General features: G+C 42.3%; 1 long non-coding RNA gene across 1 annotated transcript; it reads right to left on the bottom strand.

The window, feature by feature from the left end:
- Positions 1 to 4,658: 4,658 nt before the first annotated feature.
- LOC120763181 (uncharacterized) lies at positions 4,659 to 12,359 on the bottom strand. Its single transcript, XR_005704035.1, has 3 exons — positions 12,241 to 12,359; positions 10,175 to 10,265; positions 4,659 to 4,768 (listed from the first exon to the last, which is right to left on the bottom strand). It is a non-coding gene; the product is annotated as an uncharacterized LOC120763181 (long non-coding RNA).
- Between the last annotated feature and the right edge of the window lie 611 nt (positions 12,360 to 12,970).

Below are 12,970 nucleotides of genomic sequence, written 5' to 3'. Positions count from 1 at the left end.
TAGCAGCAGCTGATACAGGATATCTCCTCTGGGGCAGGACGAAGAGGATACCTCAGACCATGACCATCACAGCTGTATGCAGCTGTATCCAGCTGTATCCATCCAATAAACCCCAGTGAAGAGCAGGGCCAGAGGGAAACACAAATCCTTCAACAACCTGAGCCACGCATTCTCTGTGCACAGCCACTGAGTTCCTCTTTCCCCAGTGCTACCAGTCACAAAAATAGCCATCCTGATTCAGAAAGCTGCTACCTCTGGCTATATATAGGCTGTTCTGTGTGTGGTTCAACACCGAGCTCTTCACACGCATTAATGTCCCATTGTGTCACGCACGGCAGTGTCAGCACTGCCCGCTGGTTAAAGAATGCAGCACACAAGGGAGGGCCACAGCCCTGCAAACAGCGGTTCACCTGCTCTGTCACCTTAGAACAACTGTCTAAATAAGCCTGGAAATAACAGGCTTGTGAAATCAGTAGGACTTGTCATGTTTTGTCCCCGTGTGCCACCGTGTCGGTGGGATGCAGCCCGTGCGCTTTGCTGGAGAGGAGCCACCGTGCTACACGTGGCTGAAAACTGCCACCGGAGAGGAACTGGATGACGCTCGGATGTCTTTTTGTGAATGAAGCTTATGTCCTGGTGACCCACCTCAAGCAGAGGGGGGAAAAGAGGGAATGTTACTAAATATGCATTCCCAGAAGCAAACAGAGTGCAAGCTCATCATTCTCTACAGAATGCACATGCGTGGAGTGGCCCAGAAAGCACCAGACGCTGCTTGTTAAAAATTGGCATCTCTTCAACACAGCTACCAGTGATTTTTCTGTAAAACACATTAAGATTCAGTATAAATGCCTTTATGGATTTCACACCACATTAAAAGGAGTGAGTGATTGACTACATTCCCAGTAGCTTATTTTTCATCCTTTGACAGCTGTTAACCAGACAGAAGCATTATTAGTTCAATTTCTCATGCTGTAAAAATATTTGGATATAGGAATTTGGCCAAATTTTTCCTTCTTGTTTCTGGTTTCCTACAAGGGTTGGTTGGATTGTTTTGACAAATCCAAGAGTGTAGCTAGCGCAGCATCTTAGCACAAATGCTGAGTTTAGAGCCAAGCCTCCAGGTTTGCTAAGCAGATTTGAAGCTCGGGGTAAAGAGACACAAGCTCTAATTACAGCACTCCTAAGCAAAGTTTCAGGGTCATCATGGCTTGAATATGGTTTTGCTCTTCACATAAATAAGTGCTGCTTATTGGGTGTGGGGTATCTGGTTCAAAAGAAGGATCTCCCTGACACAGTCAGTAGAGGGCATATGAAAAATTGATGTTGAATGCTAATGCTGATGTGAATCTGTTTTTATCTTGTATAGACTACAGACAGGAGAATATCTTTCCTGTCCATCAATCTCTTCAGTCTTTATTAGAACTTCTTTATTAAAACTTATAAAAACTCCCTTCTATCCGTGTGTCTTCTGAAATTTGCTGTCCCTCACCAAAGTCCTTTGCAATCAGGTTGAAGTTCTTATAATGCAAAGTATGGAAAGAAAATAATTCTCCAAATGCCTCAATACTACTGGCATAGTTTATGACTGCCGCTATGAACCCCAGGGAATTTACACTACCCAGGCATTATTCATCATTTCAAGCAAAATGACTGTGCAAAGCCAGGAGATAGTTACACAGCATTGAAGTGAATGAAATGCTCTGCATTCAGTTCAGAGGGGGCAACAGCAGAGCCTGAGTGTTTCTGAGACATTCAGGTGTCACAGACAATCCCACTTCTCTCCCTTGAGCTCAGGGTTCCACCAGTTCTGTGACAGGAAACCAAGGGACTTGGTAAATCACAACCGTGTCTGAAAGAATTCCTCACGTTCTGGGAAGCAAACACTTGAACCTTTCTCAGTATGGTCATCTGAATATGAATTACACAAGTTCACAGAGCATACAGAGAGAGTTTTGGACCGACTAGAGAAGCAATTTTAACACCTACTTTCCTGGAATATGGTTATTTTCAAATCAAGTCTGAGATTTGAAATGTAAATGTTACAGGTCAAAGTTAAATTACAAAGTAAGTCCTGGTTTTTGGCTGTTTAAATTTTTTTTTTTTAATAGGTACATGAGAGACAGGCATATTGCAGGAGTGGAAAGCATTTACTGTGAGCAGCATAAAATAGCTACTGCAACTCTTAAGTCTGCAATTTTAGCATTCTTAAACAACACTAAGTACTTGTTTCTTGTTCCAACTAAATATCTATGATTTTATATGCAGATATATAACATTTTAAGCAAGCTAGTGGCAGAGAAAATGTACATTCAACTTCCCCTCAACAGCTACTCAGCTTCGAGGCAAGTTACATGATGCAGGGTTTTGCTTTCCACACCATGGGAAGAATAAAAGTGTCAGTAAGGAAACTCTTCCTTGTAGTTAAAAATCCTGGAAAACTTCATAAAATAAGCAAACAACCAACCAAGGAGAAAACAAAGCTGCTGTGTCCACTTCAGTCATAAGGAGTATGTTCACCTTGCAGAGCATTCATGCTTCCATTTGCTAGATAAGAAAAGAGGTTCTGTTTTTCCAGGAGCTTCAAAAAAAAGTAACATCTCATACTCTTAGGCTCCCCACTTGTCCAAAGGCTTTCTGCCAGACTCCAACCTGCTCAGGAATGGGAAGGGCAGGGAAGCTGTCCTTGAATAATCACCCAGCTCTCACAGATAACAAGCAATGGGGCAGAAGAAAGTGGTCTCAATTTGTGCCAGAGGAGGTTAAGGTTTATACTGAATACTAGGAAAAATTTCTTCACCAAAAGGGTTTTCAAGCCCTGGAACAGGCTGTTCAGGAAAGACCTGGAGTCACCAGTCCCTGGCAGTGTTCAGAAGAAGTGTAGCTGTGTATCTGAGGGGCATGGTTCAGTGGTGACCACAGTGGTGCTGGGTTAGTGGTTGGACTTGATGATCTTGGAGGTCCTTTCCAACCTGTGTGATTCTGTGACTCTCTGATTCCAGTGAGTGAGCCCTGAGCACAGAGCGAGGACCCAGCGTTAGTGCACCAAGCCCAGCCTGACTGACTTATGCAAAACTGAGCTGAATAAATCCCAGAACAGTGGCATTGCTGCATGACAAAAATTTTTAGCTACATGACAACCCTGTGACTGGGACTTGAGAGGGTACCTGTGTCCATCTGTCCTAGGGTAACTTTATGACGCTTGTATCCCCAGTTGTCTGTTCTGTTTGTGCTGTACATTGAGTCCTGTGCCTTTAAGACTGGTTCTAAGAGCAAGGAGAAGCGCGGAGTTTGTTTTGAGAAAACTACCTGACTCCTACACATTCTTCTGCGGACGGGGTGTTCGGCGGAGGCTTGGAGAGACTGCAGGACAGAGATCTATTTTGCTTTTAGTTAGTTTCAGCTAGCTAGGGCAGAGAAGTTCCCTGGACTGTTTTTTTTTCCTTTTTCTTGGAACTGTTTAAACCTGCTCTGGACTGAAAACCCAGGGGAGCACTGGGGCCTGCACCTGCGGCCCACCGGGGCCTGGACCTCGGCATTTTCCAGCAGCGCCGGAGGGACTGGGACTGAGGAGACACTGAGAGAGAGCCGAGCTACACCCACGGCAAGGACTTTCTCAATTTGCCATCTCACTTCAGAAGGAGAGGTTTTATTGTTTCATACTATTCATTCTTTATACTTGTATGCACTTCATTTGTTTAGTAAAATGGTTTTTTCCACTTTTCTCCAAAGAGGTTTTTTTTTTTTTACCGGACCGGTTGGAGGGAGGGGCCACTTGGGTTTGCTTCCTTGGAGGGATCCTATACAGGGGTTTTCTCCCAAATTTGTCCCAAACCAGGACACCATCAGAGCACTCTTCCTGTACTGCACTTGCTAGGAATCAGCTGTCGTGCCCAGCACTACACAAGGGTCTCATCTCCCTGCACAACTCTCTTCTTCGCATCTACCCCACCCAACAAGGGCACTATGGAGTAGTGAACAAGGTCACACAGCAAAGTGACTACTGCCCAACACTATGTATGAGGCATTAGGCCCAGCACTCCGTGAATTAAGAGAGAAACCTACTTTTATTTTCCTAGGCTTATTCATATAATTAATTAATATCTCAATCAGCCAAGAACAGGCAAAGACATAACAGTATTTCAGTGCATTCCTTGGGGAAACACTGCACAGAGACAGCACAATTAATTTAGTCAAGATCTATTTAGATAGCAAGCTAATTTTCATGGCTAGAAGTAGACAGGAGAACCAGTTTTCAGAAAACACCAAGAAAGTCAAATTTCCTTTTCCCGTACCTGTTGTCTGTCTCCATTGAACATGCTTTTGTTTGAAGGCAAAGACAAGCAGAAAGCATAGCAAAACTTCTGTTGAATTTCTGCAGATTTCTGGGGCATTCAGGTCAGGTAATAGAGAAACTCACTGCTGCTTTACTGGGTAGGCAAATTTGTCCCCCAGCCCATCTACACCTTGAAACCGTATCAAAACATCTGGTTTAACTACATTAAAAACTTACGTCCTCCCAGTACCAGAAATACAGCTTGCCAGAGCTAAGTCAATTAATTAATTAGATATATTTTTGCCTGTCTTGTAGTGATCTGACTGAACATGAGGGAGGAGAGAGGAAATAGCAAATAATCCTCATTCAATTTATAAGCAAACTAGGTTACTGTAAAGTTGTCCTTGTCACGGAGTGCCAAAGTGCAGTATGCAGTTCTCGCCTCCTTGTGGGTTGCCATCTGCCATTGCACCTCCCTCTCCTTCCTTTGGCTCCCTGTTGGGGTAAAGTTGATGTCAGAGGCTTTGGCAAGCAGTAGGGGAAAAAAAAATCCAACGCTGTGAGTTTTCTACAGGCCAGTGCAGTCTGCTTCTAATATTGCTTCAGTCTGTGCCTTCAGGAAATAAAATTAAACAGGGCTTGTGCTGCTCTCAGGCTCAGTCCCTAAATTGCTGTAAAACAAGTGCACTGGAGAGCCTCTGTTCAGCCCAGGAGATGGGATTGTTCCAGGGAAATATTCTTCCTTCTCACACCACACTGCAATACTCAGTGTCTACACCACACTGCAGCAAAGCTGGGCTGTTAAAGTTTGAATAACCCATCTTTGGGCATTTAAAAATTGCTTCCAGTGTTTGGTTTCAACAACTGCATCTCTTAACAGCTCATGGGAGGCTCTTTGTTGCAGTGTGAAGTTCTTATGCCTGTGTTTGAAAAGGTCATTCATTACACTCAAGCACAGTTTAGGTTCCACTCAAGGAAAATTTCACTTTGAAATCATAAGGCAAAATGGGATCTGCTGATTGTCATGTCATGCAATAACCAACAAACCAGAACTGGGGAAAATATCTGCTTTCTACCTCCCCCGTCAGCTTCCATCCAGGCTGCTTTTGCAGCACGAAATAAAAGTCCTGGGTGTCACTGACCAAGATCACACATTCTCCGAAAAACAAAGCCAATTTCAATAACTGTTTTCTGCTATAGCTGACCCTAACTATGGTGTTTATATGAAAGGAAAATTAACTGACCACAAATGAAGAAGATGCCTTTGTTTGCCTAGGAAATCTCTCCTGTAGCTATCTCAAACCCACTTTTACATCTAAATGGGTATTTGCTTTCCTGGCTTTTCTTAGGAAAAAAAGGCAGGACACAGTGTAAGCTTACTAATTTATGAAGTGTTTGTTATAATTTAATTTTAAACCTGTGCAAGACATAGCCTGAACTTTTTGGGAAAGATTTGTTCAGTAAAGGCCATGACATTCATGTCAAATACAAGGTCTGAATGCTGGGCAAAAGAAATGTTCAGGAGAAGCCCTTTTATGTATGTGGCTCCATAATTTCATTCTCACATCGCAGTGCAACAGAGGGAAATGAAGTCCAATGAGTTTTTGGGTAACTCTTGTTATAACCTATATTTTATTCTATTTTAAGTTTGTAAAAATGTAATTTTAAATTAAATAGACACGTCTGGCTCTTTGGAGCTAAGCAGGCAATTAATAGAAACCAGTGCAATCTAAGCACCCTGACTCACGTTCCCAGAGGCAAAGAGCTGCTGTGGCTTAGGATGCTCTATTTTGCAGATTAGTTCTCTCACAGCAGTGTCAGCAATAAAATGTTTGCACCTCAGCCACAGCGATGCCAGAACAGACATATCACTGAAAATTCATCTTCGTCAGAGGTTTAAATAAGTATGTCTGCACCAGACCAGGAACAAATGTTTTCTTCTTCCAGCTCCTCTACAAAAATGTTATTTCTAGGCAGTGGGGCAAGGATGACATCTGGGGACATCAAGACTGTTTTTTTTAGAGTTTCTCTCTAGGTGCTGTGCAGCCAGTGGGTGCAGGACTGGGTGTCAGCATCCATAGCAAGATGTTTCCTCAGGTCCCTGCTCAATATTTCTGTCAGAGCTGAGATTAACACAGAAAGGAAAGGTTTTCCTCCAAAGTTCACTGAATGACTGTCCATTTTTCCAGACAAAAGGCAGCACTTAACCCCATCTTTGCACTGAAAAGGAATATTCTTAAACAAACCCTCCCACAAAAGTGAGGTGCAAAATGATTTCACGCAAAGATAAATTAACAATTATTTGCCATGATGCAGCAACCTTCTCCTTTCAGAGTCATTCATGCAGCTTTACCCTGGGCAATATATATAGATCTATCTGTCCCGTGGCTATAAGTCTTCACACAAATCTGCCAGGCATCAGCTCTAATACCCTTCACATGAGGCTACTGGTTCGGCTTGTATCTATTGCTTAATCAATGAGCAATAAAACTCCAGCCACTGCCAAACTGCTGCTTCAGCTAATAAAGGCTTGGTCTGCTTTGCCAGAGTATCCTAATTACTAATAATGAAATAATGTAAGTAGATCTGATATATTTGGAAGTTGTATTTTTTTTTCTTTTACCAAAATGGAAACTCAGTAAGTCATGGCTCTTTATTCCTCACTGAATTACCGTTTAATTGGACTTGTTTGCCTCAGCTGCTATTTGTAGCTGCAGCTCTCGCCCTACTCAGTGTAGGGGGAAATCTTTAACATCACCACCTATGGGGCCACAACATTTTCTGCAGCAGATTGTAGAATACCATCATCCATCCCTGGGTAGAGACAGATTTAGTACCCATCCTTTTGCCCCAGTGGGTTAGAAAAACTGACTGGTGCTGTTGCACTTTCTCTGGACTGACAAAGATAATAGCAGCAGGCTTGGTTTGCATCTGTAGCAGACTGTAAAGGGACTGGCAGCAGCCCCATAAACACACTATCAGTAACAAATATCAATAATTTGTTGCGTATTTCTGTTCCCTGTGCCTCTGTGTTAGAGAGGGCACTGAGCTGAGTGCATGCTACAGAAATTTCAGGTTGGGCTGTAAAAGATCCTTGGACCTTAGCACACAATAATGAGATTAACAAAGACAGTGGGGAAATCTGCTCTGAAACAGCTCAACTCCTACCTCCTGAGGTCCTGAAGATTAAATAGCTACTGGAGGGCCAGATGTACTGGAGGTCTGTTGAGATAGGTAAGCATACCTGCCCTTCAAGCAGTGGTTTCTAAATGGGCTTCCAGAAAGGGTTCTGTGGAAAGAACTGCAGTGACACAGAAGTAAAGGCTCTTACAGAAACACTGCTCAGTGCCTGAGGGGAACACCTTGATCTCCTGATGAGCCAGCAGTGAAAGATCTTGCGTCACTTCATGTTTCTATGGTTTGAAAATATGCAGGTAGCTAGAATGCCTTACAACAACAGAAAAAAACCCAACAATTACCCAGGGTATCACCCTTAGTGGTTACAGTGTAGGAAAGATGTTTGTGAGAATTTTCCTGTGTTGGTGTCCATACTGTGGTCTTCTGGGAGAAGAAATCTCTCTGCAGCGTCTAAAGCATGGCTTCCTTTTTAAAAGTCTGGTAAAATATTTTTAATTGGTGGATGAATTATATCCTTTCTAATGTGGTGTGCAAGTGTTAATGTAAATGTTTTAATGTAATTTCCAGTCATGCTCTTTGGAAATACTTTAATCAGAAATGCCTGGTTTGCTCTCTGCAGAGCTTGCAGATGTAGATGGGGTAAGTGGAGAAGTAGCCACTGCTCTCCAGTTTTGGCAAGGCCTGGATCTCAGCACCAGGTTTGCAGGAAGTACCAGAGACAGAGTAGTTAGAAACAGTGCATACATTGCATACATACAGGCCAGGGCTGACCATCTTCCATATTGTGGTATTTTTCATAGAATCATAAAATACTTTGGGTTGGAAGAGACCTGTCTTCCATGTGCCTTAGTGTAGCTTCTGGGAAGATCTGTTGTGTGATCTCCCCAGGTACAGAGGTAAGCATGACAGCTTGCTAATTCCCAGGGTTCTCAAGGTACAATGCTTCCATTTTTTCCGTCACCTGGGACCTCACTTGACTGCCATGACTTTTCAAACACCATGAAGAGTGGCTTGGCAAATACATCAGCCAATTCCCTCAGAACTCTGGGATGCATCTCATCAGGTCTCATAGACCCATGAATCCTCAAGTTCCTCAGGTGGTTCCAAACCTGATTTTCCCTTGCAGTACCCTCCAAGAAGGGTAAGAGGTGTGGGAACAGAGGTTGCCATTGAAGACAGAAGCAAAAAACATTGCCTTCTTCTCATTCCCTGTTACCAATTTGCCAGCATTGTTTATCTCAGTGTGTGTACGCCTTCTCTGATCTTCCTTTTCTGGCTGACATACCTGTAGAAGCTCTTCTGCTCTGTGCATCGCTTGCCAAATTCAGCTCCAGATGCACCTGGGCCTTCCTGACCCTACCCCTACACAACTGAGCAACATCCCTTTACTCTTTCCAGGATACTTGTGCCTGCCTCCCCTGTCTGTGCATTTCCTTCTTGCCCTTTAGCCTGACCAGCAAGTCCCAAGACTCAGCCATGCTGGTCTCTTGCCTTCCTTCCCTGATTTCCTACACCTGGGGATCGCTGGCTCTTATGCTCTAGGGGAAAGCATTTTTAAGGAGCTCTGATCTGCTCCCTTTTCTCTGAGGGCAGTTTCCCAGGGGAATCTATTGACATTCTCCTTGAAGAGCTGGAATTTTGCTTTCCTGAAGTTCAGGGTCCTGTCTCTTTGCCGGACCAATATCCCTCAGGACTGCAAACTCCACCTGTTTGTGATCACTGCTACACAGGCTGACTCCAATCTTGATGTCCCCAGGTGGTTTGCTTCTGTTGGTGACCATCAGATCCCCTCTGGTAGGGATGTCTATTACCTGGCTTAGGAAGTCATCCTCCCTGCATTCCCAGGGTCTGCTGGATTTCCTACAGCTCCCTCTGCTTCTTTCCCAGATGTTGCAATTGTTGAAGTCCCCCAGCAGGACAAGAGCCCATGAGCATGGCTCCTTGTGCAGCTGGAGCAGGCTGTGCAGCCTATTCCTTCATCAATAGGCTCCCCTTGAACAGTAAGAAACCAAATAAGATTTGCAGTGCAGCTCCACTACCATAAAGTTCAAAGGTATTAATTGATATTAATTGATAAAGGTTGATATGTCAAGGAGGAGTATTATATGCAAATCTTGAGTTTAGATGATTATGCATAGCTCAGGCAGCAGCCACACCTGGAATTACGGGCACTTCCAATCCACACTGCGTAAAAGTTAGTGCACTGACAAAAAGAACAACAACAACAAAAAAGGTCCAGGGCAACAGGCCTAGAACCTAGGCCTCAGTGCTTGTTTTGGCTGGGGTAGAGTTAATCTTCACAGTAACTGGTATGGGCTATACTTTGGATTTGTGCTGGAAATGGTGTTGATAACACAGGGGTATTTTAGCTGCTGCTAAGCAGGGCTTGCACAGTGTCAAGGCTTTTTCTATTTCTCACACCACTCCACCAGTGAGCCGGCTGGGTGTGGACAAGGAGTTTGGAGGGGACACAGCCAGGAGAGCTGACCCCAGCTGCCCAAAGGATGTCCCACACCGTATGGCACCATGCTCGGCGTATAGAGCTGGGGGAAGAAGGAAGGTGGGGACATTTGGGGCTATGGCTTTTGTCTTCCTGAGTCACTCTTACATGTGATGGAGCCCAGCTTCCTTGGGATGGATGAACACCTGCCTGCCCATGGGAAGTGGTGAATTAATTCCTTGTTCTGTTTTGCTTGCGCACGTGGCTTTTGCTTTGCCTATTAAATTGTCCTTATCTCAACCAATGGCTTTTCTCACTCTTACCCTCCTGATTCTCCACCCCATGGTGCTGGTAGAGGACTGAGTGAGCAGCTCTATGGGGCTGAGTTTCCGGCTGAAGTTAAATCACAACCACCTGTAAAATAAATTTGTGTTACGTGGAGGACATATAATACATATTTTGTACTATCTAGCATAGTGAATACTCAAGAGAGAAACAAGCAGGCTTTATAGATACTATCAAACTGACAGCACAAATGAAAGAAGGGAATTATTTAGTCTCAGAAAATAGCAGGTCAAGAAGAAAGGCCCTCAAGCCGGGGAAAGTTTAGATTACAAAAAGCTCTTCATGGAGCAATTAGATGGTATGTACCTTAAAAGAACTGAAAAATATGTGTTTTGATTGTTTAAAAGTTACCATTAGAGTAAGTGTATCAGAGCAAACCCCTACTGAAAATTCCCTTCAGTAGAATGAGACAGGCTCTTGGTTCATGGAATTAATAAAGGCAGCTAATTGGGAAATAGCTCTGATGCCTGAGTCACCCTGTACCTGCTATTTTACATCTTTTGCAAAGTGGGCATAAAAATGCTAATATGTAGTCAGAATAAGATGTCATTATTCTGGCTGCAGTGAGCTTCGCACTTATTTTACTGTCTTGTCAATTTTTGCATATGGCAGTATCAAATCCACTTCTCTTGCTGTATGTATTTAAGTAAAGTTTAAAGAAAACAGAAAAAATGTCTTTGTCAGAAGGCCATATTGTCCTTTAAATGCTTGGAAAAGGACTGCGTGGTCTCAGTATCTATCTTTTTACATACATTATTCCCCTCCCGTGTGAAGTCAATATGAATAATAGTTTTCCCCTTCTACACTTTTTATGGATCATGTGTTAAAAATACGTGATATGGTTTACTTTGGAGTTTTTTTCATTGATATCTGCAATGTAATCAGTGAAGTCAAGAGTACTCCAGAAACAGGGATACAGTTTTACCTAGATATTGCTTTTTTTGACAACAGAATAAAGAATTGGAATGGATTCACATTTGCTAATTTGTTTTCTGCACATGGACAGCTCTTCTTGTTGTAACAGCACTTCAAATATAATGCATTTAAATGGTGACCGTGTTACAGCTTTTTCTGCTTTTCTGAGAAAAAGCAGTTGATGTTCTTTTCTAAAAAAGAATAAAGGTTAAATGTGATTTTAAGAAGAAAAACACATTTCTTTTCATAGCAAAATAATTTTAGGGCAGGCCAGCCTTGAGTTCAAACTAATTGGTAAGATTCCTTCAAATTAGTTATGGATTGTCACTGTCAAAATCTGTTTCTTTACAGTAGCATGACACTGTCCATTCCTTAAGTTCCCACAGGAACATACCTACATTTTGATGACAGAGTTTTCAGAAAGCCTGTAAAATACATGTCTAGAATGTGGCTATAGTCCTAAACTATTTTATGGAACTAGAAAGGACAGCACTGTTAATATCAAGTTAGCAGAGACAACTGCTCAAACCAATTCCTTAAAAGGCTCAGAATTGGGAGTGATAAGGACTGATTAAATTAATTGGCTCTGAAAAACTCCCAAAGACTTTCACGTGTTTCTTATGCAAAAGAGATAAAACTCAACAACTATTCCAACTTTTCTACATTCATGACAGATAAGTATATCAAGAGTTCCTCCTTTTTGGAAATCCTTTTGGAGAGCATGTTCTACAGACCCATAAACTACCTGGCACTGTGCTTACCCCATGTTTATGCTGATGTGAATAAAACCTGGAGGGTCTCCTCAGAATAAAGCCTTAACAAAGTCTCTCCTCCCATTTAACTCACAAAGTCAATTTTCTAAAAATGTTTCGTTCACATTAGTCAGTGTATTGTTCTAATAAATAATTCCTTAATTGACTTTACAACATTATATGAAAGACTGAAAGTTAATAAATATTTCAGTCATATGAAGTTCAAAAATAAGAACATCTTAGGGACATTGTGGGCATCTGTCAAAGGAGTAAAGAAAGATAAATGAGGGCATTTATCACTATCCACTTAAATGCCACAACCCCATCTGTAAACTAATGAGAATTCATTACAAAGATACTAGAGAAAAGCAGATTACCTTGGATTTATGGAAAGGTAAATCTGGTTTTGCTTGTTGTCTGTTTGCTTGTTTTCAAAGTCCTTACAAATGAACAGCCGCTACCTTCTTCATTGTGCTTTTCTAGTTTTCTCCTCTCTGTGAAGTTGAAAAGATTAATATTAGAATCCTGATTCAGATCCAATTGAATCTATCGATCGATCTGCCTTATGAAACACCTGAGCTTAAGGCAGGGCTGCTTCTTTATTTGCATTCTCACACAACCTTAGCAAGAGTCAGCTGGTCACACAGGAGAAGATTTTCAAGTGACCGCTTTATATTCCCTCTAACACATATGATTCCACCATATATTCCCTTCAACATGTATGATTTTTCTGGAAATGTTTTCTCCACCGACCTGAAAATTATGAAGAAAGGCTGGAAGAGACTGTGATAGGGGACACATAAAACTGGGACAATCAGCCACAATACCCTGGAATCATATAATCCTTAAGGTTGGAAAAGACCTTTAGGGTCATTGAATACAACCATCAACACAGCATGGTCAAGTCAACCACTAAATTCTATCACTAAGTGCCACATCTCCATATTTTTTGACATCTCCAAGGATGGTGACTGCACCACTTCTCTGGGCAGCCTGTTCCAATGCTCAATTACTTTTTCAGTGAATAAATTTTTCCTAATATCCAATCTAATATGATATCTAGGGAAAAGATGCAAACAGAAATGAGTTAGGAGTCCAGTGTGAGAT

Source organism: Hirundo rustica, chromosome 1 (genome assembly GCF_015227805.2).
Source record: "Hirundo rustica isolate bHirRus1 chromosome 1, bHirRus1.pri.v3, whole genome shotgun sequence".
Taxonomy (NCBI): Eukaryota; Metazoa; Chordata; class Aves; order Passeriformes; family Hirundinidae; genus Hirundo; species Hirundo rustica.
Note: the sequence above shows the minus strand (reverse complement) of the source record. Positions and strands in the feature narration are given on the sequence as shown.